Genomic DNA, 16303 nt, shown 5'->3' with positions numbered 1-16303 from the left:
CTTTGACAAAGCAAACAAAAATGTAAAGTGGGGAAAGGATACCCTTTTCAACAAATAGTGCTAGGATACTTGGCTAGCCACATGTAGGAGAATGAAACTGGATCCTCATCTCTCACTTTATACAAAAATCAACTCAACATGGATTAAGGACTTAAAGCTAAGACCTGAAACTATAAAAATTCTAGAAGGTAACATTGGAAAAGCCCTTCTGGACATTGGCTTAAGCAAGGATTTCATGACCAAGAACCCAAAAGCAAATGCAATAAAAACAAAGATAAATTGCTGGGACTTAATTAAACTCAAGAGCTTTTGCACGACAAAAGGAACAGTCAGAAAAGCAAACAGACAACACACAGGGTGGAGAAAATCTTCACAATCTATACATCTGACAAAACACTAATATCCAGAATCTACAACAAACGCAAATCAGCAAGGAAAAAACAATCAATCCCATCAAAAAGTGGGCTAAGGATATGAGTAGACCATTCCCAAAAGAAGATATATAAACAGCCAATAAACCTATGAAAAGAAATGCTTAATATCGCTAATGATCAGGGAACTGCAAATCAAAACCACAATGTAATACCACCTTACTCCTGCAAGAATGGCCATAATAAAAAAAAAAACAGTAGGTGTTGGCATGGATGCAGTGAACAGTGAACACGTGTATACTGTTGATGGGAATGTAAACTAGTGCAACCACTATGGAAAACAGCGTGAAGATTGCTTAAAGAACTAAAAGTAAAACTAACATTTGATCCAACAATCCCACTACCGGGTATCTACTCAGAGGAAAAAAAGTCATTTTATGAAAAAGATACTTGCATGCGCATGTTTATAGCATCACAATTCACAATTGCAAAAACATGGAACCACCCAAATGCCCATCAATCAACAAATGGATAAAGAAACTGTGGCATATACATATGATGAAATACTACTCAGCCATAGAAAGGAATGAATTAATGGCATTCACAGCAATGCAGATGAGGTTGGAGACTATTATTCTAAGTGAAGTAACTCAGGAATGGAAAACCAATCATCATATGTTCTTACTCATAAGTGGGAACTAAGCTATGAGGATGCAAAATCATAAGAAGGAAACAGTGGGCTTTGGGGACTCAAGGGGAGAAGGTGAGAAGTGGGTGAGGGATAAAAGACTACAAATAGAGTGCAGTGTAGACTGCTCAGGTGATGGGTGCACCAAAATCTCACAAATCACCAGTAAAGAACTTACTCTTGTAACCAAACACCACCTGTTCCCCAATAACTTATGGAAATTTTTTTTAAAAAAATTTTCTTTTTGAGACAAAGTCTCACTGGGTCACCCAGGCTGGAATGCAGTGGTGTGCTCTCGGCCCACTGCAACCTCCACCTCCCAGGGTCAAGCAATTGTCATGCCTCAGCCTCCCAAGTAGATGAGATTGCAGGTGGCCACCACCACACCTGGCTAATTTTTGTATTTTAAAAAAATTATTTATTTATTTATTTTTTATTTTTTGAGAAATAGTCTCACTCTGTCACCCAAACTGGACTACAGTGGCACAATCTTGGCTCACTGCAGCCTCCGCTTCCTGGGTTCCAGCTATTCTCCTGCCTCAGCCTCCTGAGTAGGTGAGATTACAAGCACACGCCACCACGCCCGGCTAATTTTTGTATTTTTAGTAGAGACAGGGTTTCACCACGTTGGCCAGGCTGGTCTTGAACTCCTGACCTCAGGTGATCCACCCTCCTTGGCCTCCCCCAAAAAAAATCTTTTTTAAAGAACGCTATTAATGTTATGGTATGGATACTATAATATCAATGTAAGAAATACAGCGCAATCTCCACTGGTCATCTTTGAAAAACTCCACACATAATCTCACCCCAAAAACTCCAGAAGGAAGAGTTCACCCCAAAGGGGGCCTTACCAACTTGCAAAGGGGGTTGCCCATATTTCAGATCAGTGACAAAGCATTCACTGTTATTAAAAATAACTTTAAGGCCGGGCGTGGTGGCTCAAGCCTGTAATCCCAGCACTTTGGGAGGCCGAGATGGGCGGATCACGAGGTCAGGAGATCGAGACCATCCTGGCTAACACAGTGAAACCCCGTCTCTACTAAAAAATACAAAAAACTAGCCGGGCGAGGTGGCGGGCGCCTGTAGTCCCAGCTACTCGGGAGGCTGAGGCAGGAGAATGGCGTGAACCCGGCAGGCGGAGCTTGCAGTGAGCTGAGATCCGGCCACAGTACTCCAGCCCGGGCGACAGAGCGAGACTCCGCCTCAAAAAAAAAATAAATAAAATAAAAAATAAAAATAAAAATAACTTTATGCATCTTCTGGTCACCAACCATCTCCTCTGCAGAACTGATGATCTCACCCACAGGCCGAGGTCTGTACTTGGGGTCCAAACAGTTGTGGACCCAGCAGAGGCAGCCCCATGCCACATGCTCCAGGGACTCCTTTGTCACCACGGCCTCGCCAGTCAGAAACATGAAGGGATTGGAGGAACCAATCTTGAAATACTTACCTGGGAATCACAGACAGTGGACAAAAGGCAGGTAGGGTAAGGACACAGAGGCAGGAGAAGAAAACAGAAGGTTGAAAAGTACCAATTACTGAGCTTTTGGTGTTACCCTTTCACCAAGAAGTTTGGCAGAATCATAGACTTTGCTTTTTGTGTTTACCAAGATGTGTCATGAATATCTTACATGTCATAAATGTGATTGTCAATGGCTATCCCATATGACAATGTCATCATGTTGCATTATAAGCGTGCACATAATTTATCTAACCAATCCTATTGGTTAGATATTAGGCATTTAGGTTGTTCAAAATATTTAGCCACTATACACAATGATGTTAGAAATACGCCTGAATATACTTGTTGATTTTAATATACTTGTGAAATTCAGAAGGGAATCAATTTTTATTACTATCTATGGTGCTTGGATGCACTACAAGGCTGTTTTTTATTCTACCCCTCAAGGAAAATATTATCATCTTCATTTTCAAGAACCAATATTGGGCCCAGAGGGACAATATCTGACTTTTCTATGCTGTGAAAAGTCCTAGAACCAGGATGTGAAACTGCTTCTCTCAAGCGTCAAAGGGCAGGCTCCTTCCACTGCACTGAGCTGACCCAGAGGGAACCCTTCGTTAAATGTCTTCTGTGCTATGACCCAGCAAAGTTCTAGGCACATACACAGATGCACAGAAGAGCTATCCACCAAGGAACTAAGTTCCATTCTATAGTGAGCGTTACATATTTAGAGGGACCATAGCTGATGTACACAACCTTAAGCATGATTTTATTTATTTGTATCTAACGTCAAGCTGATGTTTGGACTTAGAGTCTATCCTCTTAAGAAAATCTACCCACACCCTGGAATTTAGGCACAAAATAGAACCATGTCTCCTACTGGGCCCATGGTGATGGGAGCAACGCCAATGAACCTTAAGTAAATCATCTGCCTTCTCTGAGCCTCTATAACTCAGAGATGAAAAAAATGCTTGCCCTAATCTGTCCCCTGCCCAGGGTTGGACCTTCCTCTGGCCTCATGCTTTGCCTTGCAAGGCCCCTCAGGGTCATCAAGATTAAATGACCTTGATTTAATGTTTGTGATCAGTTCCTACATTTGCACAACTCTCTCAGGGTAAGTGATAATGTATAGATACAAAGGTGTTACTCTGATATGGATGACAATGATTTGGGTGTGGCGACAACACAAATGCTTGGTGAAAAGAGAACATCAAAGGCTGTAAAACCACACCTCTGTAGAACGTAAAGCAACTTGCTTCTAACTTAGCAGGTTCATTCTAGCTTTCTTTGTTTTTTGTTTTGTTTTGTTTTGTTTTGTTTCGGACGATACATTTATTCATTCCTTCATTCTTCTGTTAACCAGCTTGTTCTCATTATCTCACTAACAAAATATTTTGAAAATTTCATTTTCTACAGTCCTTACTTAGAGGAACCAGGTGGATCATGTAACCATCTCCCACATAGATGGCCCAATCGTTTTAGCCAACGTGGAAAATCTCAAACAGATCTCCAGGCTCAGGATTTTCAAAAAACTGCAACCAAAAACCAGCTCTGGCTCTGGCCTCCGCCGCTCTGCACATCTGGGTCTCTCTGCCTCCCTCACCTCCCCACATCCACTCTTCCTCTTCCCCTCCCTCAGACCCTCTCTCACCTGAGAGGTGGCCCTGGTGGCCCAAGCCTGGCTCAGCTGACCCACCACTCCATTCTCAGGCTCTGGGTCCTCCGAGGCCTCCGCTGCTCCCTACAGACGTCAGGTTGAGCTTCAATTCCCTGTGCCTGTCTTTGCCCCTCTGTGCTGTGAGCTCCACGCAGACAGGCTCCTGTGTGCTCCTTCCTCCCTCCCTCCCTGCACCTCCAGGATCCAGTGAAAGGCCCGACATGCAATGGGACAAAGGAAATAGACAAGGAAAAGGGAAGGGGGAGGAGCAGAGCCAGGACTCCTCCCTAGCTCCTCCTCCACATCAGCCACATTGGTCAGGGAACCACAGGACCCAAAGATGGTCTCCACCTGGGGAGAGGGAAAGGCTTTTAACAGTACTGCTGAATGTCTAAAATCAGTTAAGGCACTGGCAGCAGCAGCTGATGGCCAATGAAATATGAGCTTTAGCCTAAATAAGGAAATGACTCCCTGTTAACAGCCTTGATTTGTTGTGGCAGCAGTAAAGTCCTTCCCCAGAATCAGGTGGTGCTGGTGGAGTGGACTGCGGTGAAAGCAAAATAAATCTTGGGGCCCCCAAATCACTAACTAAAGGAAAAAGTCAAGCTGATAAATGCTTAGGACAAACCTGTCTCCCGTTTTATTCAAAATCATCCCTCTGCTCACTGAGATAAACGCATATCTGATGGCCTGCTTTGGAAAGGCTAATCAGAAACTCAAAAGAATACAACCATTGGTTTCTCACCTACCTGTGAGCTGGAAGCCCCCTCCCTGCTTTGGGGTTGTCCCACCTTTCTTGATTGATGTCTCATGTCTCCCTAGAATGTATAAAACCAAGCTGTGCCCCAACCTCCCCCTAGGTACCTGTCATCAGGACCTCCTGAGGCTGTGCCATGGGCACGTGTCCCCAACCTTGGCAAAATAAACTTTCTAAATTAACTGAGAACTGTCTCAGATATTCAGGATTCACTTTGCCTTCCGGAATTTGCAGGATTCCTTCCGGAATTGTTTTGTTTCTAGATTTAAGAGCCTGAGCCCTGCTGTTCCTTTTCAGTCGCACACCACTGAGCTCAGCCTGCTCTCCCTGGAGCTTCTGCCAATCGGTACATCTGGGCTGATGGGAAGAAAGATTTCAGTATTCAGAACGCTGCTGAGATTAGAATGCACCTTATAAGGCAGGACGATGCGACAGAGGAACGAGGAGAGAGAAAGCATTGTTTGGGGTTGAGAAGGGACTTAGGCCCAGTCGCAGCAGACGCAGACGATGTTGGGATTTACTCGTTTCCCACGACCCAGGGTCCCCCACCTGCCCACTCTCTGGCTTCTCCTCTGGCTGAGGTAGACTCAGCCCCTGGCACCCCACAACTCTCTACTACATGGGAATGCCGGGCTCCCCACACTGTGCCAGATATACAGAGGAGGTGAACTCTGCCCAGAGGCCTCACTGTCCAGCAAGACAGATGGACTTTCAAAAGACAAATGGTTTTCCGTGAAAGCCTTCTGTGAAAGGAAAATAAATCTTGGGACCCCAAAATCATGAAGCCAAAGGGAAAAGTCAAGCTGGGAAGTATGTCAGGCAACCCCGCCTCCCATTCTATTCCTAAATAATAGCTGCAAAGAAGCTACATACCTCCCTCACAGTCTGCCTGCAAGGAAATTCCTTGTGGACAAAGGACAGACAGAGCTCAGTCATCCCTCTGAGGCTCACATGAGACAAATGCATAGTTGATTTCTTCCTCTGCCCTATTGTTTATGTAAAAATACAGTGGTATGAAAAAAAAAAAAAGAGAGAAAAATACGGTGGTATGAAATTATACCAAAGTGGTTTGCTAGGGGCTCTCAGGCCTTCAGCCACAAACTCAAGGCTACACTGTCGGCTTCCCTACTTTTGAGACTTTGGGACTTGGACTGAGCCACTACCGCCTTCCTTGCTCCTCGGTTTGCAGATGGACTATCGTGGGCTCCACCTTGTGATTGTGTGGTCAATTCTCCTTAATACACTCCCTTTCATGTACACATATATCCAATTATTTCTGTCCCTCTGGAGAACCCTAACTAATACAGAGACCCTTTGCTGCTAATTCACCTCAGATTACTAGGGCACCCCTTAATAGAAAGTCAACTATTAAACACTATGGTAAATACTTGGAACACTTTTTTTTTTTTTTTTTTTTTTTTTGAGACAGAGTTTCGCTCTTGTTGCCCAGGCTAGAGAGCAGGGGCGTGATCTCGGCTCACCATAATCTCCACCTCCTGGGTTCAAGTGATTCTCCTGCCTCAGCCTTCCTGAGTAGCTGGGATTACAGGCGTGCACCACCACACCCAGATAATTTTGTATTTTTAGTAGAGACAGGGTTTCTCTATGTTAGTCTGGCTGGTCTCGGACTGCCAACCTCAGATGATCCGCCTGCCTCGGCCTCTCAAAGTGCTGGCATTATAGGCGTGAGCCACTGCACCCAACCAGGACAAATTCTTAACGTTTGCATAAGCTTGCTTCCGACAGGAGCATTGTGAACTTGGCAGAACCATGCCACTCCTTCCAGCCCAGTGATCATATATTGCTAAAGAATGGAGGGAAACAGGCTCAACTCAGCAGCCACAGGAGAAGTGGAAAAGGGCCTAAGGTGTGCTCCTGACCACCAATTCGGCACTGAAACTGGTGGGCATCACGCCATGGAGCCACCACACGCAGGTGAAGGCGTCCCTACCAGATGAAACATCCATGACAAAGGCCACCAAGGCCACAAGATGGGGGACAGAACCCCTAGAAGGCCTGATTTCCATTCAAAACATGACAAGCTATTCTTTTACAATGTTTCTAAACTTTTTCTTTCATGGACACAAGATTATTCAGATATCTTACAGCAAGACTCTTGCTGGATCTGTGGTCTATTACTCCTCTCTAGCCCTATGTGACTGCTTTGGTGAGCCTCCCCTAAACAAGGAAAATTTGGGTTTCTTTATAGAAAATCTTAAACAATGGACAGGATTGCAAATGACCAGAATAACTTAAAAAAAAAAAAATTCAGAATGGCCTATTAAAAAAACTTTAAATGATGCAATGTCAGGTTCCTCCTTGAGCTGCAGTTAAAACTGAATATTGTATGTATATTCCCAATAACTCGGGAAACATTTCTTTAGCTTTGAAGGATATGCACCAACAGACTGAGGCCATATCTAACCCTGCACTGTCCCTCAATGAAGTGATAGCCTCTTGGTTTGGTGGAGGACCTTCCTGATGGCAGAAATTCTTGTTGTCCTAACCACCCTCCTGGGCATGGGCAGAACACTATGTTATGGCCTATATTGTTGTCATATGTTGTTCCAAAACATTCCTCAATCTCATAAGATTATGTTGCAACAGGCACTGCCTTTGAGTCTCCTAAGTCGGGTACATGACCAACGCCAAATAGATATCTTCCACTCCAGTGCCCCCGATGAAGACCCTCTCCAGCAGGAAGTGGCCAGAAAGAGTACATCGCCCACTTTGTCTTAGTTCACCATGTCATAGTTTGTACTCTTGTACTAATCTCTTCACAAATCAGTGCTTGGAAAAGTAACTAACATGATAGAAATCACGTACAAACTGACAGTGGGGACTGTGGCAGGCCAGGTCTCCACTAGCAACCAGCACACTCAGCCTTCACCAACACCTTGCTATAACTCTGAGGAGTGTATAAGTTAAATATTAAGGAACCAGAGAAGCTAGTGCCTTAGTACAAACGCTAGAAAGCAAAACAAGTTTATCAAGATCCCGCCTGGGCTTTCTCAGATCTTAGAGTTTAATTAAAATAATGAAAGTCCTCAGGCGGGGATCAGAAGCTGGTTGACACGTGAGAGGTTTTCTCGCTCTAAGGAGATTCCTCAAGCGGTCGCTATGTCAACAGACACAAATGTTTCCCTTTCTTCATATGATGAAGATCAGGGATCCAAACTTATTCGAAAGGCTAAAGAGGCACTATTCGTACCCGTTGGAATAGCAGGTTTTGCAGCACTTGTTACGTATGGATTATACACATTGAAAAGCAGGGGAAATACTCAAATGTCCCTTCATCTGATCCACATGTGTGTGGCCGCCCAAAGCTTTGTTGTAGGAGCATCGACTGTTGGTAAGGGCTGTTCCGTGTATCGGGAATTCCAAAACCTAAGCCTTAGAAGAGATGCTGTCTTGGTCTTGTTGGAGGAGCTTGCTTTAGTTAGACGTCTCATTATTGAAGTTATGTGTTATTGTGGAAAATAAACTATTTGAGTGGGTTTAGATGGTAACACAGCATTTTGAATATTGGCTTCCCTTCTTGCAGGATTGATTTGCCTGGTGACCAAATTACTAGTGACTAGTTTACTAACCAGGTCATTCAAGGAAATCAAGTTAGCATAAAAGAAACATGTCACCTAAATGCACTAGATGGTGTTGAAATGTCCACCTTCTTAAACTGTGAAGATGAACTTAGTTCTAAAGAAGGTAACGGGCCAACCCTGAAGTAGTCCCAGTTTGCTACAGGATCTCACATGTTTTGGATGTTATATAAGAGTTCTATTTGCCCCAGTTAATTTAACTTTTTTTCTGCCCGTCTTGTGGACTGGCTGGCTCTTTTAAAACTCCGTCCAAAAAGTGCATGACATATAAATTCTAAAGCTTCCCACAACTGATATATCTGTGTGTGTGTGTTTAAACCAAATCTAGAAAGCTTACAATAGAGCTGCATAGTAGTGGTATTTATTAAAGAATCACAATTGTAAACATGAGAATAACTTGTGGATTCTAATTCTTTTGTAATTGTGAATTATATTTTTGCTGCTGTTATATTAGAATAAATTTTAAATGTCATCTTGAAATAGAAATATGTATTTTAAGCACTCATGCAAAGGTAAATGAACTTTTTTTTTTTTTTTTTAGACAGAGTTTCGCTCTGTCACCAGGCTGGAGTGCAGTGGCGCAATCTCAGCTCACTGCAGCCTCTGCCTCCTGGGTTCAAGCGATTCTCCTGCCTCCGCCTCCCAAGTAGCTGGGACTACAGGTGCATGCCACCACGCCTGGCTGATTTTTTTTTTTGTATTTTCAGTAGAGATGGGGTTTTACCGGGTTAACCAGGATGGTCTCAATCTTCTGACCTCGTGTTCTGCCCTCCTCAGCCTCCCAAAGTTCTGGGATTACAGGCGTGAGCCACCGTGCCCGGCCAATAAACACTTTTTAAATGTGTGCATTGCTTATTTTTTCCATAAGAATTGTAAACACTGAACTAAACAAATTACTTATAATGGAATCAATTAATAACTTATGAGCAAGCTAGTTTGGCCACACAGTATAACCAAACTTTCATAAACTACCGAATGCTGTTACACTTGTGAAATTCTCTTGTCTAATCTGAATTTACATTCCATGGTGATACTATGGTATATATATATATATATATTGTTATTAAAGTAAGTGAACCATGTCAAAAAATAAAAGTAAAAAAAAATGGAGACGTTCTTGCATACCTTGTACTAGGACCCATTTTAGATTAAGTAATTTTTCCAAGACTCTAAAGTAACTGTCTAGACCCCGGATTGTAGTTAAAGATTAGATAGAGTGAAACACTGGCTTTTGGCTTGTAGGTACATGAATGTATATAAGCACTTGGAAAAAACGTGTAACTTGGAGTTGGTCTGGTGAGTTACTCTGACCTTCTCCCTGTAACCAGTTGCAGAGATAAATTCCCTTCTTTCCCAGCCTGTCTGCATCTCATTACTGGACCACGAGAACAAACAGCCAGACCTCGTTCTGTTTGGGAACAATCTTACATATACTGATTGATGTCTCATGTCTCCCTAAAATGTATAAGAGCCAACTGTACCCTGAGACCTTGGGCACGTGTTGTCAGGACGTCCTGAGGCTGTGTCACCGGTGCATCCTTAACCTTGGCAAAATAAACTTTCTAAATTGACTGAGACCTATCTCAGGTATTTTGGGTTAACACTTCTAAAGACAAGCTCTGCAGCTGTGCGCCCAAAGCCAGGAATCCAGGCTGAAGCCGTTACAGAGGGAGCTACCCACCTGCTGTAGAGTCAGTAATGCAAAGTTCGGGGGAATTACTGAAGCCATCTGGAAGCCAAGGCGGAGCCTGGCGGTCTGCTGCTTGTGGATCAGCTTTCACACAGACGTGGATAATTTCACTTTCAAAAACAGAAGGAAATGCTGACACTGCTCAGAATGACCACTGTTCAAAAAAGGAAACATTTCTTCTAAACAGAAAGTGTAATGATTTCCTCTAAAAGGACAGAATAATAATTACTCTCCTCAATAGCTGGAATCATGAGTGCAGAAAGCCACTTTGGAAACACCCAGCGTAGGAAGGCAGCCCTGAATTTCTGTCCCTGCTTGAAAAAGCAAGGTCTCTTCCAGTGAGAATCCTGGGCAACTCTCTCTGTCCCAAGAAGAAGAAGCATTAGAGGCAGGGAGGTGTCAACCTTCAATATAGCCCTCTATTATCTGGGCCGGGCTCGGTGGCTCACTCCAGTAATCCCAACACTTTGGGAGGCCAAGGTGGGCAGATCACGAGGTCAAGAGATCAAGACCATCCTGGCCAACGTGGTGAAACCCTGTCTCTCTCTACTAAACATACAAAAATTAGCTGAGCATGGTGGTGCACGCCTGTAGTCCCAGCTACTTGTGAGGCTGAGGCAGGAGAATAGCTTGAACCCGGGAAGCAGAGACTGCAGCGAGCTGAGATCACACTACTGCACTCCAGCCTGGTGACAGAGCAAGACACCATGTCAAAAAAAAAAAAAAATCTAATAACAACCTCCAGAAAATACTGGGATTACAGGTGTAAGCACCATGCCAGGCTTACTGCTTTGTTATGCTTTTTCTGTACCAGTTTCTTTCTCCTCTCCTTCTGGAGATCCAGTCACACATACACTGGACCACTTGACATTGTCTCACAAATCCCTGAGACTGTGCTCTCCTTTTTCTTCATTTAATCTGTCTATGCTTCAGTTTTTAGATTTGTATTGTCTTCTCTTTAAGATCACTTAACTTTTCCTCTGGAGTGTTTAATCTGCTTTTAATATTATCCAGTAAACTTTTCATTTAAGATTTATATTTTTCAGTTTTAAATTTTCCACTTGCTTCTCTTTTTTGGTTTCCCTTTTTCAAATGAAATACGCTATTTGTTCCCTAATCACGGTCCCTAATCATGGTCAAGAAACTCAGAAGGGGGAGAAAGCATATGAAAACCGAAACCAGCAAAGAAAGAAAATGTAATAAAGATAAAAGAACTAATAAATAAAGTAGAAAAAGAAAAAATCAATCAACCTAAAGCTGGTTCTTTGAGAAGATCAATAAAATTGATAAACCTGTAGCCCAGGGGGTCAGCAGAGACCCAAGTAATAAATATGTTAGGCCTCACCTGCCAGGAGACCACACAATCTGCCCCTGTGGCACAAAAGCAGCCACAGACAATACAAAAGTAAATAAGAATAGCTGTATTCATGGGTCTTGTAAGACAGGCAGTGGGCCCAATTTGGACTGATTTGGATCCGTGTCCCATGCCAAATCTGTGTCCCATGTTTCAAGGGTGAGCCTGTGGTGAGAGAAGGCAACTTTTTTGAACCAGTACTGCTCCTTGCAGAGCAGGACTTACCCATAGACAGTGGGCTGAGTTGGCAGCATATGGGCTGTTGGCAGCTGTATTTATATTCACTTTTAATTACATGCTAATTAAGAGATGGGTTATTCAGAACTTTCTGGAAAAGGGTGGAGAGTTTCCAGAACCATCTAAGGTAACTTCCAGGCCATTATCATGGCCTGTTGCAATGGCATTTGTAAACTGTCATGGCACTGGTGGGAGTGTCTTATGCTAATGAGCAGGGAGGGCAAATAGAGGTCACTTCTATCACCATCTGCTAGTTTTGGCTGGCTTCTTCACTGCATACTGTTCTGACCACACTGCTCCGATCAACAGATCAACAGGGCTGCAAACAGAAAGCAAGTCTTGCCAGCCTCCTACCTCACAACTATAGTAAGTTAGTGGAGGAGGAACGTTTCCTTGTCTCAAATTCCAGCCAGAGTCTTTCCCAACATCTAAATATTGAATGCTGCCATGGCTTCAAATAAATTTGCAATGAAAAAAAAATATTTCTAAATGGCTTTGTATTTTGCTGCAGGGAAGGAAAACAAAATCTCAGAACCCAAACTCACTAAGCGAAAGGGAAAATTCAAGCTAGGAACTGGGTCACCCAAACCTGCTTCCCATTTTGTTCCTAAATAGATAGCTACAAAAATTAAAAGCTATATAACTCCCTCACCATTTGCTCACAAGAGAATTCTTTGTGAGCCCTAAGATCTTCACCCTAAAACGGTTCTGCTGAATGACACTCTGATGATGTAAATTGACAGCTTGTCATCACAGGTATGGGACAAAGGACAGAACTATAAGTCATCCCTCCGTTCACCTGAGACAAAGGCATATTTGACTGCTTATATAAAAATGCAGATTCACTAAGCACGAAATGAATGCATAATTAACTGTTCCTCTACCCCCTCCTTTCACATGTAAAATGCAGATTCAGTGAATGCTGATCAAAGACTCAAAGGAATGCAACCACTTGCCTCTTTTATCTACCCTCCCTTTTTCTCCCTTTTCTCTTTCCCCTAATGCCCACACTTTTCCCTTTAAATAATGATGTCCCCAGACGCACTTTGGAAAAAGCACAAACCACAGGTGTTTCCTATGGTTTTCTGTTCCTTTTATCCTGGATGTGTCCTGAACCTTAGCTAAATAAATCTCTAAATTTTTTATTGAGCGCTGTCTCAAATATTTTCTTGGTTACAGCAGCTATTGCATCTAGATATACAATATAAATTAATGCAAAATATCATATGCTTGTAATTTCATAAATGCTAGAAGGATCATCCCAATCGGGGAAAGCTACAAGAAGAAAGTGTTGATGGTGAGGCACAGCTTCCTAGATTTTTGCTGTCAGTGGGCTGGTTGAAATTTAAATTCTTTTGAGTATTAAAAACAAATCTGTCTTCATAACTGATTATTTCTGCTATTATTGTTACCTATTGGAACCTCTAGGAAAAAAAGAGGCAATAGAGAAAGAGAGGCAGTCTCCAGATAGAGATATGCTTCCGGAATTTTTCAAAGAAAGTTTTAGGTTGCTAATGAGCTCTGGTGGGATTAGATGTCTGATCCTTAGGAGCAGATCATCCAACCTGATGTGGGTCAGTTTGGACTCCAAGTTTGACACGGCAGAACAGGCTTCAGAAAGCCTTGCTTGTCACTCAGAATACAGCCGTCACTCCTGCCCCATACTCCTGCCCCATCTAAGCTTTGGTGCTGCTGAAGAAAGGCCACTGGCTGTTTTGGATTCCTGAATTCACAGACCCCAACTGCCTGGAACTGACTCTAAGCTAAAACCTGACACTATCTACCACAAGCTGTTTCAACCTCAGCACAAGCTGTGATGAACTGGAAGTGTAAGCAGACAGGAAGGGTTTCCAGGGATTATAGGAATTTAATCAACGGAGCCATCAGCCTTTTACAGCCTACCGTCCTGCAGCCTGTTTCTTCCTAAACCTTGCATGGAATGCAGTCATGTGGTTGGTTAAAACCAGCTCCTAACGGATCCCAGCAACTTACAGATGAACCTGAGTGAACTTTCCTCATTACCATGCTCATTACCATGCTAAAGTCTCCACCCCAGAGGAGACTTCATTACCATAACATGCAACCTATGTGTTGGCATGATGACTCACTGCATCTATGCAACTGCAACCCCCTCCTCTGTATGTGCTGATGAACCCTCTCCCCTCTCCATCACCCATAAAACCCTCTAAGGGAGGAGACCACCCCCCATATTGTCTTATGCCCAATTTCTGCCTCCAAAAAAAGAAGAAATAAAAACTAAAAGGCAGAGATGAAATCCACAGGCAGACAGCCAGGTACCGCACCCTGGGCCTGGTAGTTAAAGATCGACCCCTGGCCTAATCGGTTCTGTTATCTATAGATTACAGACATTGTATAGAAATGTACTGTGAAAATCCCTATCTTATTTTGTTCCGATCTAATTACCAGTGCATGTAGCCCCCTGTCACATACCCCCTGCTTAATCAATCACGACCCTCTCACATGCACCCCCTTAGAGTTGTGAGCCCTTGAAAGGGACAGGAATTGCTCACTCGGGGAGCTCGGCTCTTGAGACAGAAGTCTTGCTGATGCCCCCGGCCGAATAAACCCCTTCCTTTTTTATTTCGGTGTCTGAAGAGTTTTGTCTGTGACTCGTCCTGTGACACCTCCTGTCACTTTTCCTAGGGAAGACTGCTTTGGAGAATCCTCCCAGTGTCCTCCTTACTTGTGCCAAGTAATAAAACTCCTATTGATCCACACCTGTGTTCTCATGAAAAGTTGTTTGTTACCAGACGAATGATCCCCAGTTTTTTTCGAGTAACAGAAGCAGGCATGTATAGTTTCTTCTGATAGCAACCAAATACATGTCATTTGTCCACATCAATCCGTCCTGCAATTCTCCAACACTGACTGCGTGTTCAACAATCCAACTCAATTCCAACGCTAACTATCCACAGTTAGGCTCAGCCTCCACAGGTACAGGCTCCAGGCTCAGCAACAAATGGAGTTCCTTGGCTACTCACATTTCTACGTGGCTGACTACAAATGGTGGAGACCCCCTGAAGCCCCTTTAAATTTGATAATTCTCTAGAACAACTTCCAAAATTTAGAAAACTGCTTTACTTATGATTGTCAGTTTATTATAAAGGATACAACTCAGGAACAGCAACATGGAAGAAACTAATAAGAAACTAATATGGGGGGCAATAATTGTGCAGGGCTTCTGTTGTTAAAGAAAAAATTATCTAATGATACAAGCTTGATACCCACTGCACTGGGATTTTGCAGCAGGAGAGAGAGAGATGAGGCTTAAACTTGAACACAGCACGGGCAAGTGGGAATTTATAGGCAAGGAGAAGCATACAGGTCAGTGGGTGGAAAATTATGAAGAGGAAACCTCAGGGGCAAGAGGGATTCTGGCTAAACCACACTAACAGGATTCTTGCCAAAGACAGGCCGGGGTGATCAGACATCACCTGGAGAACAGGGAGGATGAACCCGGTCAGATATCGAGGGTGAGAAGTTCCTGCTAAACTGACTTGACAGGGTCCTTTGCTAAAATTAGATTTTACAAGGAAGTACAGATGTGCCTAGGAAGAGGTTTGGGAACCTGGCTAAAATGTGGTCATGCAGAGAATCTTTGCCCCCATGACCTCTCCAGCCAGGTCAGTCACCTACCACATCTGTGTTCACCCGCCCCAAAGCTCTCCCAACCCCATCAGGTAGGGGTTTCTATGGAGGCTTCATGATGTAGACATTATTGATTAAATAATGATGATCAGTCCCCATCCTGAAGTTATCCAGCTCCCCCTCCTTAACAAAGAGCCCCTTCTTTAGCATAAACTCAGGTTTATTTGACAGAGACTCCTTTTGAATAACAAGACATCCTATCACTCAGGAAATTCCAAGGGTCTTAGGACCTCTGTGTCTGGAACTGGAGTCAAAGGCCAAAAATACATATTTTGATTATGACACAGAAGTCATAAATAAACCTTTTATTATGCTACAAGGCATAAATTTATTTAAAAATAAAATTTTTTATTATGCCACAAGGCAAAAGCCCAGACTCTGGGATTGTTGAATCCAGACTCTTGTTGGGCACCCCCACCGTAAAGAGTTTTGTGATCCTAAATATTTCAAAATGGAGTCACTTATGACAAGTGACTCAGCCTACAGTGAAACTGCTGAACCCTCAAAATGATAAACACAGGTATGATGGACTGAGGTAATAAGATAACATCTGTGTGGCCAGACACCCCCAAGACCTAACAAGAAACTGAAACCAAAAGGTGGCTGAGAAATGACCATGGACACTCCTGCAGAGGGCCATAAAACAGCGAAGAAACTGACCATGGCAAGACACCTGCAGAAGCTCTGCCCAAGAAAGCTCTGAGGCCTCCTCAGGATATCCACAGTGGTCCCTGGAGGCTCTGCCCAAGAACAGCAACTTCACTCAACAGTGTTTTTTTTTTTTTTTGAGACGGAGTCTCGCTCTGTCACCCGGGCTGG

At 43.4% G+C, this 16303-nt stretch overlaps 1 pseudogene; it reads left to right on the top strand.

Moving 5' to 3' along the window:
* The first annotated feature begins 8055 nt into the window (after window positions 1–8055).
* On the top strand, window positions 8056–8333 carry LOC105512239 (annotated as a pseudogene).
* The last annotated feature ends 7970 nt before the right edge of the window (window positions 8334–16303 follow it).

Source organism: Colobus angolensis, unplaced genomic scaffold (assembly GCF_000951035.1).
Source record: "Colobus angolensis palliatus isolate OR3802 unplaced genomic scaffold, Cang.pa_1.0 Scaffold21, whole genome shotgun sequence".
Lineage (NCBI taxonomy): Eukaryota > Metazoa > Chordata > Mammalia > Primates > Cercopithecidae > Colobus > Colobus angolensis.
This window is presented reverse-complemented; position numbering and strand designations above follow the sequence as displayed.